At 38.4% G+C, this 16,560-nt stretch overlaps 1 protein-coding gene across 2 annotated transcripts in view; it reads left to right on the top strand.

Moving 5' to 3' along the window:
• The window catches only part of PCDH15 (protocadherin related 15), an 872,980-nt gene that overhangs the window by 52,408 nt on the left and 804,012 nt on the right, over positions 1-16,560 (top strand). For both annotated transcript variants that reach the window (XM_075759010.1, XM_075759011.1), the window contains exon 3: positions 12,172-12,238. The gene's annotated coding sequence lies outside the window, so the exon portion shown is untranslated. The remainder of the gene's footprint in view (positions 1-12,171; positions 12,239-16,560) is intronic.

Raw genomic sequence — 16,560 nt, 5'->3', positions numbered from 1 at the left:
TGCTCTAGAAATCTTCACAGAAGGGGAAAAAGGAGCTCCATTAAGCACTTTCTTGCTAACATCCTCTGAGTGATGATTTAGAATTACAAGCAAACTTGGGATAGTAGTTTGGAGGCAGAGATGGCCATCTCTGTCTTGTTTTCTGTAGTTGTAGTAGTTGTTCTGCTTCACTTCTGTTTTTTCACTTGTGCATATTACATACAAAAGATGGGAAAAGGGTATATTTGGGTTTGCTGTATTGGTGTTACTCAAGCTAAGTAATTGAAGAATATTAACTTCCTTATTTTGGTCTAATTCTTGTTTTGATAGTTATGCTGAACACTTAAAACTCTCTCTTGGCAATTCCAAATGATTCATCTTTCTCTCATTTCTTACTAACTTTTGCATATCGCTGTTGTGTATGGTAAACTTTAGCTTTCTCTCTCCCGTGAGGGGCTGAAAATTATTCCTGTAAGGCATATACTTAGCAAATCCATTTGTAAAGTGCATTTGGGAAGCTCATGAATGTGTCGGGGGGTACTGTATAAATGGAAGATTATTCATTCACTGTGAATTTAGTTACACATTTTCTATGCAGTATAGATTTCCCTCCTTGGAAATAACCCAGAAAATGTCTGTTGGGGGGGGGGGGGGGGGGACCCACCTAAATTGGTGTCTGGTTTTTATCATGTATTCATAGAAATATAGATTACTGAATGGATTATCATGATTCTCTCACAGCATGCCATTCCTTGAATGATGCTAATACCTTGATGATTGATAGTCAGTGTAGATGGGTGGGCATTAATAGTAAATACCATTGTTTTATTTCCCTGTCTATACATATATATTGCATTTTGCCAGAAACACGCATTTCTATAGCCTGGCTGTTTTTAAGTGCTACCACACTATAGTGCATTTCTTGATTCATTTGTTTAGAAATATAATTTGAGCTAAGTAATTTATAAATAAAAAAAACCCCCTATATTTATGGCCTAATAAAATTTGCTAAATTTGTTTTAGCTTTGAATACAAAATTTTATGAGTAATCATATAGGTAGGTGCATACATTATATTTTGAAATGGCGGTAATTTACTGAAATACCTGTTTACATAGACAAATGTTAAAATGTCCTAAGTAATTGCCTTTGGACTTTCGGTCTTAAAAAACAACAACCTATTAATTCTAGTTTTTCATGTTTACTGGCTGTGTTAGTACTTTTTTCCATTTTTCTCTCTTTTCCTCTTACGAACTTCATTCTATTTTCTGTTGCCTATAGGCCTTCCCTACGAATGCGAAATGTTAAAAATAAAGGCATGCTTTTCATTTATAAATTAAATTGCCCCTTTAGCATATAACTGTTCATTAGCCAGCCTATAATTAGTTCTGCAAGAGTCAATCTAAAACTTGCATACCTTGACGCACAGTTCATTTTGTTCTTCTCAGTTAATGTGTTTGTATAGAAACCACTGCAGGCCACCCCTGGCTTGTAGCAAGCCTAAACGTAAAGTAACCTCCAGTGTGGATACCCAGGGCAAAGGACACTGAGTTTTACAGGACTGGCATTTCATCTCTGTCTTCAAACTTCTGTGTTACCACTAAACTTTGTGGAGCTCAAAATCCTCGGTGGCCTTCTTAACAGATCCAGGACTTACCTTGCTTTATACTTGCATGAGAGTTAGTATGTTGAAATAAATATTGCTCAGCCCACCTGGTCTCTACATCGCAAACAGCTTCAGATCACCTTGAATTAGTCCCAATGAAATTATCCATAAGGTTACTTGCATGAACAATGTGTAGGAATTAGCTTGAATTTTTAAGTGGGTATTTACTATTTCAGTGCTTTATTAGTAACAGCTGGAAGTTACCCTTAAGAATTGGTGATGGTACTTGTGCTATTTAAGAAAACTGCTTTATGGTCTATAGTTGTCTCTATAGGTATCAAGCTGCAGAGCAGAGATGTGACTGTACAACACACATGGATCCCAGTTCTGCTCTAAATTAAAACTATTTGAGTTTAGTATTTCTAGGCCATAGTTTTTCCAACACTACCTTTCAATACCTAAGTAAGTACAGATGGCAACCTGTCTGACCTGTCTGAATGTCCAAAAGGATCTGCAAAATTGTTCTTTAATGTCATTGCTTAATATTGGGTTGATTATTGTGCTAGCTAATTTTTAAATACGGCCTTCATTCAGAACATGTTATAGCCTCATTTATTTAGGGGAAAAGGAAAATTTTCCCTTCAGGAAAGTTTTCACGCTAAGTACTACCCCTGATCTCCCTCCTGCCAAACCCACAAATTGCTGAAGACTTGGAAGCCAGAAACAAAAGGAGATCACAGGATGCCATTGAATTAATGAAAATGGAAGGGCTATTGTAATCTTACCTGTAATAAGCTAGAGTAGTGTGGAGTGAAGTAGGAGCTCTTCTGTGCTGACATGGTGATGATGACAGCATCTTCTAAAACCAGGATATTTTGCCTCATAGGGCAGCTATGGGACTGTCAGAACTCAGGGTTCCTTTTCATTTTTTATTTGGAATTTCTCTTTCTGTCTGAATAGCTCTAAACCTAGTGACTGCTCCTTCATCCTTTCTTTTTACAGTGAGTATACACTGCAGCTGGTATTTCATAAAGGACCTGGGGTATGTGGAAGAATTTGGTCACCAAAGCGCTCAGCACAACCAGGGAAATAGCTTCTTCGAAGGTTCCTCCTGTATTTGAATCAGCCCTGGCCGTGCCCTGGGCTGTCCTGACCCACAGCAGCTGAGCCAAGCTGATGCTGGCAGAGACTCTCCCGCTTAACTGCACTTGAATGTCCTTTTTGGATGGGTTGCTGAAGCACTCAGGATGTGTGCAGGTTAATTCTAACTTCTCACAGACCAGATGACAGCCCCATGAAGGCAGAGAAGCATTTAGGATTATGAGGGCTAAAATTAACCTCTACACCAAGCCAGCAGGCTGTCTGTCAGGAAGCCCTGCAGAACAAGAATATCACTTGTCCTCCTACCGTTTGGAGGACATGAACACGATTTAGTGAACAGCTGCAGTGAGGAGAACAAATAGGTCTGGTAGAAAAGATTACTCTTCTGGTTACAGAAGAGTAGAAATTATTACAAAGTGGTTTAATTACTTATAGATTAGGTTCAGTGAGTCAGTTCTTTTGCTAACATTCAACCCCCTTTACCCACTGAGGTTCAGTGAAGGTAATTGATAATGGTGTTTGGCCCAAGATATTAATGCGATCCAGCGAGTCTCACTTATGTATTCGAATCTGATCATTCCGTTGGCATTCTGGGTTACAGAGTAAGCAAAAATGTATTTCACCCAACACAGGCTTCAATAAAAATTTATCATTGAGGTCTGTAAGCTTTCAGACTGAGAAGAATGTAAATGGTTATTAAAAGCCTTATTTGGTCAAATGGGGAGAGAGTTAATCAGAGCAGTGGAAGGTGGCCTGGAGTACAGCGAAGTACAGCGAAGATTTCCTGTCCAAATGGTTGTGTCTATACAAAAAAGATTTATTTTTTTTTTACTAAGATATTTCAAAAGGTCTCATTCTCAAAGCAACTGTTAATTGTACCTTAGCAGGCTGACTGCGTCAGGCAACAGCTTAGATATGCTGTAAACAAACAGTTGGATCTATTGATACTTGCCCATAGGTATCAACTTTTCTGAGGATAAGCGATACATCTGAGGGTTCAATGGGCCAAGCCTGTGATGCACAGCTTTAAAATGGGATAAAAAGGACTTGGCAATTTGGAATGTGTTATCTATCCAAGTTTGGGTTTTTTCCGTCTCCGTAGACTTTGGACCACTGCTGATTATTTTATCTCATTTTATATATTAGTTTTTACTCAAATTTTTCTACACGTCTTTAGTGGATAATAAATGCTTCTGTAGATTTCTTGAACTCAATAAACTAGATTTTCATCAACATACTTGATTGAACTTACCGATGTTGTCAGGGAACAAAATGTTAACCTCTTCCCAAGAAGAGCAAGACAAATGAATAGGACTGCCTTGCGAGAGGTCTCCAAGAGTGCAGAGACTGCTGAAAGTTTCCTCTGAGGCTGGGCCAGTTGCCTCAGAATTAGAAATGACCGTTAAGTAAATTAACACTATGAAGAGGTAGGATGCAGTATGGATATTGTTGTGAGGTGAGAGAGCTGTGTAAACATTTCCCTGTTGTGAGATAGTACTGATGGACTGGGGCAACCACTGGAGTCTTCCCTCTTTATAAACTGGTATACCTATGCTTATGTGTGCTAAAAAGAAAGCCAGATTCCTGGTGGAAGCATCTCCAAACTAGTAAAGGTATCGGTAATCAAATAAACAAAGGCAACTTTGTTGGAGTGTATGGGGGATGAAGGATTTCTTTGTTATATAAATCTTATGGAAAATATCCTGCTAGTAACTCTTTTTGTTGAGTTTTATATTGTTCGTATACTATAATGCTACCTTTATTTTCTGTGTGGCATTATTACTATTTATTTAATGCTTACACATAGTCATGGAAAAATTACTTACCATATACTTCCTTACAATATTTATGTGTCTAATTTCACTGAAGCCTATGAGACTATTTTATTATAAATTAACATTATTCCTTCTAGATAATAAAACATCACATTTCTAAATAGACAAGAACTTCACATTTCCACATAGACTCAAACTTACTGAGTCCTAAAAAGTGTTTGAAGTTCTTAGCTTGAATAAAACCATGAAAAAAAACAATGTTAAATTACAGTAATGTAAGTTAAACGCTCAAAATAGATAAACTGTAGCTGTGTAGACTTGGCATGGTACAGGAAAGTAGTATGGTTATTTCAAATGTGTATAGTACAACTATGGTTTTTAGTGATTAATCTAGCTAAAATAATAAAACCAAACATAACTGATGACTATAAGCAATAAATTTCAGGCATCACAGGCTGAAAAGAAGCTATACATTCTGGGCTGAAGCATCCTACTCTTCAGAGGCAAACCTAACTCTTTCTAGCTGTCCAACCAGATTTATTGGCTACAACACAAGTATTTAATGAACCTTAACAAAACACTCAGCAGCTTACCACTTTTTTTATGAAAACGTGTTGCTCTAAATTTTGAATCCCTATTATGTTTTGGGGTTTTTTTAATTGACTTTTCAGTTTCCTGGTTTTTAGTAGTTCTTCGCAATTCTCAACTTCTGGGCCTCATCACATACCCTACTTAGTTTTTGGCTACTGCTGCACTCATTATTCAGCAAGTTAGCATTGCAGTAAGAACTGTTCCATTGGCATGGTGTAAATGTCTTGCTTAATTTAAAAAATAAATAGAATAGCATGCTTTACCCATCAAGTATAATAACATGGAGGAGAATGTTTCCGACTGAATGTGCCTACTACCTACACTTAAGGTACTTCTTGTTTTGGGCTCAAATTATCAAAAGTAAGAATCTAGGAATTGTAATATTACATCAAACTAACGGTTTGTCCAGTCCAGAATCCTGTCTCAGGCAGTTTGCTGAATCAAATGCATTTTAAGAGAGATGGAGAAAGCTCCCCACTATGTAATTTGTCCATTCTTCCAGCTTCTATTTGGTGGCACTTGATATACTTCCTGGAGCATGAAGATTTGTGTCCTCATGTTTGCAATTTTATAATGATCTGATGTAACATAATTTCCCTATAAATGTAATTTAAGCATAAAATTGGCTAACTTGTTTTCAAGAATGTCTTTCAGCTGTGAAATCTTCAGACTAACTTTTTGTTACATAAAATTATGTTCTCTTATGCCACTTTCAAATTGCTTCCAGTGATCCCTTGCTCTCCTGTCATGAGAGTGGTATCTTGCTATGACCAATTTTGTTTACGTATCATTCATTAGCTTATGTATCTTTGTTTCCCCTATATTTATCTCTTAACTAAATATTTCTAATCTATCATTTTTCCTTCATTATGTCTGTGATAAATTTTACTGCTGTATCATTTCACACTATTTCTTTTTTAATAGGGAATGACCAGAAATGATGACAATAATTGAACCATCTTGATGAGTTTAATTAGTGGTATAATGGCTTACCAAGGCTGGGATTCTTGGAGGTTATTTCATTTCAAACACACCAGCGAATGAAAGCCCTTGGAGGACACACTTGTGAACGATAAGGAAAGAGCTATAGGAAGAGAGAACTGTGAGTTAAGCTTTCTAGATTGCTGTTCTATGGACATACTTTTAGCACTTTACATTGAACAGGAATTGTAATAACTGTTCCTTGGTTAGGGACTTCAATGCAGGGCTCTTCACCAGTTTAGCAAGCAGCGTACTTACATGTTGTAGTTGTTCTCTGTGGATCAGTCAATCGTAAATTCCCCTTTTCTGGTTTTCTGATTTTGTTTGATTGTTTTTTGCTAACGTAATGGAAAGTGGTATGACCTAACATAAAGAGCTGGAAGATATTGTCTGCCCTAGGACAGTTGTGTAGCCTCTATTTAGGGGAAGTGGAAGATGTCATTTTGGACCCTTTCAGAATAAGTTGGGCAGAGAGTTATGTTCTCCCATAGGCATCTCATAAAAAAGAGCTTACCATCACCACCAACACTTAACATGTATATATTTAGATGAAAGTTGCTTCAGGTGATGTATGTAAGCAAACTTGGTCTTGTTAGCGTTGAACCTGTTGGCATAGGTTCAGAACAGACCTTCCAGGAAGTTCAAATATGGGGACACCCTAGTCTGAATAGACCGACTGGATTCTCATACAACACTGAACTTCGTAGTGCCATTGAGACCTAGGTAGTTCGTGCAATAGCAGAACTCCAAGTCTGTAATACCGAAGACCTTGAACTTGACCCTTATGATTAATTGTGAAAACTCTCCTTTCACTCTCTCAGAACCATCATCTTGTTTTAATTTTTAAGTAGAGTTTACTACTACTGCAAGATTTATTTTATTTTCCAGAAAAGGTGAGTGAAGAGGCAGAGATAGGAGTGGGTGCTCTACTGGTGATAAAAATGAAGTGTTCAGAGACTACATAACTGCTTTTCTGTTTTCTTGGGTGAGCTGATAATGCTGACTATAATAGTGAGGTTCGAGGCATGAAATCCCAAGGACAGTAAAGGAGAACAAATGTTCAGTGAAGAAATAGACCTGTCATAGTGCCTACACCTGCATGCTCTCCTCTGTATTTGCGTGCTGTTACCAGGGTTTGGGAGATGTGTGGTACTTCACACGAAGACAAGAGTCAGCATTGTCGGTGAGAGAGAGGACAACTTGCATTGCATTTTTAGAAGGCTCTCAGGCACTACAAGGCAAAGAAAGCTTGCCCCATGGTGTCTGTAAATGTTCTTCTGTCTGTGCTAAACAGTGGGTGATTTTCCATCTAATTTGTCTGTAAAAGAAATGCAGTTAACAGTAACTTTTTTGTCATATCCTCAAATTTCTATTTAAGTTTTGCTTACACTTGCATGTGCTGTTATCTTATCTGTTCATTCCTAGACAAAACCAAGTATTTTATACTCAGACAGTAATACTGCATGCAAACAGCCATTCCCTAACAATTTCTGCCAGTCTAAACTTACCTGAGGCAGGATGAGCTGATCATTTGAATTGAGCTTGTCCAAATACTTTACTGCATTGGTGAGACACTGGATACTTCAGTTAGTCAAGATTTAGCCAATTCTTGACATCCAGCTTTGTAACTCATCAATACGTAATGTAAGTCTTCAAAGGTCAATCTCACAACGCTGAAAATCTATCTTCTTGTGTTGCAAATACACAAGTGACACAAAGACACATGCCAGCCTAGTAGGCATTAGGGACAATGTCACAGTTAAAGAAGATTCTTGAATAAGGATTCTTCAGGGATGTGGTTGGTTGTCAATGGTAGTGATAAAAGATTCTCAAAGGCTGTGAAAAGTAGTTTCAAAAATGAATTAATTGTTTAAATTGTTTTATCCATCTAAAATCCCATCTCTGTTTCTCCTGATTAAGAAAAATAAATGACCTGTTTAGATTTTTGGTTTGGGCTCTTATCTTTGTTGTGCCCGTATAAATCAAAGGTATCTTCAGTGAGACTATTATGGATTTATACTGATGTAAAAAAAGATTAGTATTAATCTGGCCATCAGTCTATAAAGGGAAAATGCCATGGGTTGTGTTTCAAATGTTTATATCAAGGGTGTTCAGCATTTAATAGTGGAGAAATAATTATGGAAGACAGTAAGTGAGTGCTTTAAAGAATGGCTGGAGTAGACCAGAGCTAGCATGGTTGAGCATGATACGATGAATACTAAAGATTGCTCTTCTCCCTCAGGCTAATGTGAAGAAGAAGTCACCAGAGGAACGAGACTCACCTTTTTGGCCATTAAACGTTACACTTTTCTCAGAGTAAAGGTTATTAGCTTTGTGGTCCTGGCAGAATTCCATTTTGCATAATTGTATTCTAGCTCTTCAGTTGCTTCTGCTCGTGGCTGAGGGAGTCTCCACTTGCTGTCCTGAATTGCTAGGTAAAAACTATTGTGTGACATTTACTGCTAGTGAATAATTGGCTTTGACAAGGTCTTCAGTGGAATATTTTTGGAAACTATTTCAACTTTAATGGGATGCCCATTTGTCCATCTAAAAGATTTGTCCTCTGTTAGACCTTTTATAGTTACGCAACATATGTTTCTTGTAATGAAAGTCACTTACCTAACTTTCACCCCTCTGTTAGACTAAAACATTCCGGTAGAGTAAAACCTTGTCTTTATTCCAAGCTTTATTCTCCCTTGTTTGGTGGTGCAGTCTCTGTGCTAGGCTGCGCCAGCTGCGCGCTCCACAACAAGGAGCTGTAGGACGTTGGGATTTCTTCTCACAGCTTGCTGAGCAGCTTGAAGGAAGCAGAGATTTCAAAGTTACAATCCTTTTAGGGCAAATGGAGAATCTGATACTCTTTCAGGTTTCTCCAGCACGTGGCATTGCACCTTGTGCAGAAGTGCCCCTAAGTAATAAGGGAATACAGGTTGCTACCATCATGACACTGTAGTATGATTTTATTAGCTATTTCATAACTTACTTGGTACTGAATATAGATGACTTCGTGTGGAACTGGGCAATAGTGAGTCAACCCTTTTGTGCGTGAGTCCAGCACTCTACCATAGAAATATAAAGATTGTAAACCAATGTGATTTCATTTATGGATTAATATTGATACATCAAAATACCAAGAAACTGAGATTCTATTATATCTTTTGGGAAGCCTTGGACATGATTTGGTGCAATGGTACCATAGTTATGATTTATTTTTAGTGCACCTTTTTCTAGCTTCCATCACCAGCACAGAAGAGCAGCCTTGTCCACCCAGAGGGTGTGCTTTTGAACCTTTCAGGTATTTTGATTCTGGGAGGAAACGGTAGAGTGTTTACCCTAACGACTTCCCACGCGTGCCAGAATGGTCTTGTCTAATGAGTCTCTGTATTGAGACTGCCTGTGGTTTTCCATAAAGCAATGCAGCAATGAGATTGCATTTGCTTAAACCAGGGGAAGGTTATTACCAAAGCTGCAAGTGCCTTGTCTCTAGCATAATTGTAAAGCCCCTGTAGCACAATTGTCTGTGTGTGTCTTGTTAGGAATGAGGGAGTAGGGCTACAAAACATGTCTAGTCTGTCTGTTCATGGTTCTGTCTTTTCTCTTTCAAAGTGCCTGCCTCAGGTTTTTTTTCAAGATTATCAGGCTTTATTTCAATTCTTGGGAAAATGCTGGAGCAAGTCATCCATCCTTGTAATCTCCTAGAATTACAACATCCAGAAGGGATTTGTCTTGAGGAAAAAAAAATCAGATTTAGCTGATCTCATTTCCTCCTGAAACTGGGAAACGATTCTCATGGCTAGGGCAAACACAGTAGGTACTCTTTTCTGTCTTATGGGGAAGTATACTCTAAATAAAACTACCGAAGAATAGATACAAACCTGCTTAGATAGCCATACCTGAGAGGAATATCAAGAGAGAAGGGTGCTGTGCATGAGATCTGCAGAGCTTTGTGCAAGGAGCCAGTTCTGTTCAGTGTTTTCATTACAGACCTGGATGATGGCATAAACAGAACACTTATTATATTTAGTTGCTAGAAGGAACTGCAAGTAGGTTATAAGACATGGTGAGAATAAGAAATTACTGTATAAATCGAGTGGTTTAATGAAAAAATAGGATGAAATTAAACAGGGCATGATGTAACACTCAAGTAGGAATAACTAACTGCACACAAAGATATTGGGAGATAGCTGGCCAAATAGCAGGTCTGTAGAAAAGGAATTGAGGAAAGCAATCGATCACAAGTTGAACAAGAATCAACAATATCGTGCTTTTCCACAAAAAAATCACACCAGGGTATACAAAAAGAAATACAGTTTGCAAGATGTGTAAAACTATCTTCCCAAGTTAATCAGCATTGGTAGTATTGTGTCTGATTTAAAGCAAACAAAAGGAAAATAAATGAAGACTAAAAGTGGAATTTGAGATGCAAATACAAGACCACAATGAAAAAGAACGTGAAATGCAGTGGAAACAAACACTTGATGATATTGTTGAGCAGCTAAGTGGTTTGGATCATCACTCTGTGCTACTGGTAAGAGTAGGCAGGTCCTACTCTAGACTGGCTGTTTTCCAGAAACTGAGGTGCAAAATAAGGGGATACTAGAAAAAAAGATACTGATTTGAAAATGCAGTAATTTGCTCCTGTTCCAGGAGCCGAATTATGAAATAGATGAGGTAATAAAAAAAACCCACCACCACCAACAACAGCAAAAAACAGTTAATGGGGGGAAGGTGTCCATTAAAACCAGCAACTGTATGCATTTTAAAAAAAAAAAAAAAAAAAAGTTGTAAAAGTTATTTGAGAAATTAAAAACCTCTAAGATTTACACCTGGACCTGGCAAGCAGGACAAAATGTTAACTCAGAATAGCTACTAGTCCTATAAAAGGTCTAGGTAAGATAGATTCAACAAAGGCATAACTGTGCCACCCCTCCCTCCAGCCACATAAGTGAAGTAGGGGATGTAGAAGCAACACCTGATATAATTAAATGAAGTATTTAAGGGGCCCTTCGAACGGCCTCCAGAAGGCTGTTAGAGATACTATCTAATCACAGTGCAAGGCACAAAGTACTTTTTTGGGCTGGAAACTGTGTAGGAGATGAAAAGGAAGGTACATTTTGGGTAGGTTTCAGTCGGGAAAAAATCAGAGCAGGTGTTCTCTTGTTTGATGTATTTATTAATTTCAAAATACAGATCTGTATTGAAGCACAAAGATTCGTGAAAGTTAGTCTGCTCTTGCCCTGACTTGGGCCAGAGTAAGGAATTTTAAAAAAGCCACAAACAAAAAGGTGATTAAACAATGTGCAATGTTGACAAATGCATTAGAAAATGTTCAAAAGGACAGCCATACCTAGCTGTGTCTTTTGGTTACTGTGGTTAAGAGATGCCCATTCTTACAGTTGACAGCACAGGAAAAGAGTGCTCATGTCCTAGCACCTCTGAGTCCCCAACCCATGTAACTGTGTCCAGTGGCCTTGGAGACAGATTATAGCCTTCAGCAGAGAATAACATACATTTCTCTGGGCCCCTAGTGGGATGGCTTCAGTCTGCTACCTCACTTAAAACTGGTGATGCTGCTAATGCTTTGCTACAGGTATTGGCAGGCCAAAGATCCCCTCTTGGGATCCAAGTGAGTGCTCCCAGAAAGGACATTCTTTCTGTTCAGAAAGAACTCCTCCTACACAGAATCTGGAAATGAGGTGTATACAGGACAGGTGTGACAGGGCATCCATCTCTTCCAGGTGTCTCAAGGGCTTTTACTTAGGCCTGTGTGGGGAAAGACCAGTCGTGACCCAAGAAATTCTGCATGAAAAGCAGTCATGCCATACTGCTGCTGTTAAATGGTTCCCATGATTATAAACATGCTTCTGACGCGGGGGCAGCTTCTGGTGTCTTCTCACAGAAGCCACCACTGCATCCCCCCTACTATCGAAACTTTTCCACATAAACCCAGTACAGTTGCCTTTTCAATCTTCTGTATTACAGTAAAGGTTTTACTTCTCCTGCTTTCTTTAACTGAAGATAGTGGCATTCTGGTGATAGCTGATCACCCCCAAATACTGTGCTGGACCTCATACCAAGAATTCTGAGTATTTTGGAGTAGATTATAATAGGCCTGACTCTTTCTTTCCCATTTGTACAGGTCAGGATGTACTCTTCAGATTACAAGAAGGAATGATATTTGGGTTATGCGGGAGTAAATTCTTTAGGTAAGTGAAAATATACTTTTAAAATTTGCATCAATTATTGTTTACGTGTCACAACTCAGAGAAGTTTCGCTGCATTTAGAGGTGGGGGAGACGCACATGCAGGTTTCTTCCCCAACCTGAATCTGCCTACCTTTGGGTTTGCTAACAGAGAACTCAACAGAAATACCAAAATGCTTATGTTGAAATCTCAGTTGTGGCTGTACTTGTGTTTCCTCCTAGGACTGCTCATTTCCCATCTGCTTAACTTAAGGGCTTAGTCCATATGCCTCAGACAGTGGAAGCTAAACATGTTTTTCCCAGGCACTGAGGGCATGGACTATCCCAGGCATGCCCTAGAAGCCTGTCAAGGCTGGTGTGGAAGATAGGAAAAAATAACATTCAAACTATTTTGTTAGAAGTAATGTGGGGAACATTAAATGACAGCAAGTCTAGACATACCATATGCAGGGAGCTGCAAAGGTCAAACACCAAACGGATGTATAAAAAGGGCTTCTGAAAAAAGAAGAGAAAAATTTACATTTCCTGTAAATAATCCTGAAATATTTTAAATCCACTCTGAAATGTAAGAACAACCTGGAAGGCAGGTGAAGGTCAACATATTCAAATGCATTCTGAAACACAGTTCTCTAGATGACCAGAGTGTGATGGATAGGAATGTGCTTACCCCTCTGTCATTGGATGTGGAGGGTGAAAGTTACCTGTGTGTCTCTGGCCTTTCCAGAAGGTTTGGCAGAACTGAGTAGACCGTTGGATAATGGTGGAAATTACTACTTCAGTAGGTGATGGTGAGCGTTTAAATAAACAAGGGATAATGTTTTTCAAAGCTTTTATATTTTATTTGCAAGTAACTTAAAAAGCTATACAAATGTGTTTATGAACATCAGATAAAGAAAAGTTCCCATCTAATAGTAAAATGATGTAAGCACTAAATTTCTACTGACTTTGAAGAGTATATAGGCATTTTAATTGTTGTTACTGTATCCATCCTGCATTTGTTTTTTAACTTTGTAATTTAGTTACTGGTAAGGTGTGATCACTCTTGATAGATGTGTTAACAACTAAGCCCTAAAAAACCTAATGAGTGTGTTCTAGAAGCTGCTAATTATCCTTAGGTGTTGTTAGTTTTGGTACCAGTCCGAGATACTCAACTCTTCACTCCAGTATTTTCTATGCGTAAGAACAGAAATCTTATTAGTGTTAACTTTCAAAAAAGTACGCCTGATTTTGACAGCTGTCCCTAGGCACTGCGGAAGAGTAGGGAAGTAATGGTCACTGATGCAAATCAGCCCTTTCCCTGGGAGAGGGATCAGAAGCTCTGAGTGAAGTGCATCCCATGTGCAATGAGCTTTCCAAACCTTCCCTCTGTGCAGTATCACATTTTGGAAAAGGGGGACTATGTGCTGTACTTGTTAAGAATCATAAATACTTTCTTTCTTGTACAAAAAGCTTTATATTTGCTATTATCCAGTCTTATTTTCTGGTTCAAACTACGATGCTTTCTGAGCACAGCATATTTATTTCAGGTGACTAGAATTTACCCTTGTAAGAGACTCTGACAATGTTTTTTAGAGGCTGAAGCACCTGTGTTGTTTTCCATGATCCTTTGGAACTTGGCAGGGAAGAAAATCTCCAGAACCAGAGAAAAGCATTTATTACTTTATGAAATTCTGTTCAGTTCTGGCTGAGATCTAAACTTGGTAATTTCTCTTTTTAGCACTTGATTTCTTAGCAAAATGCTGGCAGTTTGTCAAAACATAAACAGTCTAACCTGGCGCACTGTGGTGCCAGGAATAACGGCATCTCGCACTGGCAGGGAGACGGTCTCTGTAGGGAACAGAAAACAAGAGTCTTGGGTAGACTGGACTTTTGATGAAATATTGTCTTAACTATTCCAATGGTTAAACCAGTGAATAACCTCAATACCGCATTTCCCAGTCAGGACAAAAATCTGTTCTCTTTGGCTGGTGATGTAGTTACTCTTGTTGTGTGGGGTTTGTACACAGCTGGTGATAGATAACTGGGAACTGCTGTGATTTCGCTTTCCCCTTGTTCTCACTTGAAGAAAAGACAGGGAAAACAGCAGCCCTCTCTTCTTTACGCTGGTTTTCTTGTGCTGAAAGCTGCTTCAGATGCATAGTCAGGCACTCAAAAGTTATGAAAAGCCAGAATGACAGTCATCGGTGTAACCTTTTAATGCAACTTCTGTGTGCATATTCATTATGACATAATCTGTAATTAAGGCACTTAACTCTCTTGCCAGCTCCCTCACATACTAGTATCTAGATCTAAGTATATATGTGTGCGTGTCAGGAAGATTCTCAGTTCTTGTGTAGAAATCTGAAGGTGCATGGAGAAAAGAACAATGAAGGGGATTGTTGAAAGAGAAAGCATCATCCTATGATTAAGGAATGAGAAGAATTCTCTTTTATCCCTGTTTCTGCTGCAGTCTTTGTGCGTATTGCTGAGCAAGCCACTTCAATCAAAATACCTTTTGTGGCTACTCTCTGTGTTTGTCTCATCTCCTAGACCCCTCAGGCCTAATGTGCAGAAGTGCTGAGCACTCACAGCTGCAAATGAAATCAATGGGAGGCATGGTCACTCAGCGTTTCTGGAATTAAGGCAGAGTGGATTGGGTATCTGGACGTGGGGAGGCCAGTAGGTTCTAGATGCCAACCTTTCCTCTGCAAATGATTTACAGCACGGCCCCTGGCATGAGTTGTTTGGGTTTTTTGTCTTAGTGTCTCTGTCATGGACATAGTACATCTTGCAATAAATGTAAATTAATTCGTGCCCGAGAGACACTCCTGGTGGAAAATTCCCCAAATAACACAGGTGAAATGAATACCTTTTCTATGCATAGCAGATTTTGGATGGTATTGAGGATACGGTATTCATGTAGATGTATACTGTACACAGTATACACATCACACATATATGTACATATACACACAGGCACAGAGACTCCTAGTTGAATATATATATGTACATTTTAAAAAATGTGAAGGTAGCTTTCTGATGATGGTAGGAGAGTTCAGGATAGCAAATACTTGGGTTGCCTTTACAAACTTCCAATTATGAGGTGTTACTAATTTTTTTAACAAGACCTCTTCTAACTCAGCACATTTGATGGCTCCCAGTCATCAAGTGAATGTGCTGCTTAATGCTTTTATTTAGAAATGGATTTGAAAATGCGTTCTTAAACTTGAATGGGAGCTGGATAATATCTCTTTTTCCTGAATAGATGTCATTCTTAATTCAAGGGTTAAGGTGGAGAATGTTTATTAGTGAACAGGTAGAGTCATTGCCCTTTGTCCAGCTCTGCGTGAAGCTGTCAGACTAACTAGTGGAGGCTGCTTCAACCACTCCTCGCATTACATCTGTGAGTATTTTCAAATGGCTTAAATTAACATCAGGAAGGCAGGATGGGACGCAGATGGTTTTAAAAACAAATAGATAGGAATGCACAATTAAGGGTGAGGGTTGGAGTCATAGAAGATAATGCATCTTTCTAGTGGACAATTGAATTGTGTCAGTGGACTTACTCTGGATTTATACCTGGAAATGTCAGACAAGAAAATGTGCTGAAATGGAGTAGCGCATGAAGGAGCTGTACCCGCTTGCACTGAAATCAATATCGAAATTTCTATTCATTTCAATAGCATGAGGAGATGATGGATTAGGAGAACTTAATTTGGGGCTTTGCAGAATTCTATTCACAACTTTAATTGTATTTATATAAAATGCACGTTGATCCTTGAACAAATTCTCAGTACAGCTGGCCATTGAAAAAAAATCAGAATGTTGCAAGTGTCTCTGCACATTCTTCCTATGATTAACTGTTCTTTAAAAGAGAAGAGAATGTAGGGATGTAGTAGTAGGTATTGCCCTGTTTGCAGTTACTTTGAGTAGCAAAACAGATTAAGCAGAGGATTAAGGCATGAGCTTAGTGATTGTAGCCATATCTAAACAAACAGTGGCAAATCTGCTCTTTCACTCTGAATTTTAAGATTAAATAAATGGCAGAGTCATTTAAATTATATGTGGGCACATGCAAATATTTAATTAATGGGGTCTTGACACTTCAGCTTGTAATTCCTATTCTCTTATTAAAATCATCCACCACATTTTGAAGTAGAAATTAAATCTTTCTCTAATTAAAAGCATTACTTTTCAAAGAAGATTGTGTACTGTGACAAATACTTCTGAATTCTGCATTAGTACAAAAGCTCCTGAACTCTCAAATTTGTAGATCTTCTGTGTAAGCAAACAAGATTCTCTGCTAAAATCTCTGTGACTCATCTAATAATGGTGGCAAGAAATAC

This window comes from Balearica regulorum, chromosome 7 (assembly GCF_011004875.1).
Source record: "Balearica regulorum gibbericeps isolate bBalReg1 chromosome 7, bBalReg1.pri, whole genome shotgun sequence".
Taxonomy (NCBI): domain Eukaryota; kingdom Metazoa; phylum Chordata; class Aves; order Gruiformes; family Gruidae; genus Balearica; species Balearica regulorum.
This window is presented reverse-complemented; position numbering and strand designations above follow the sequence as displayed.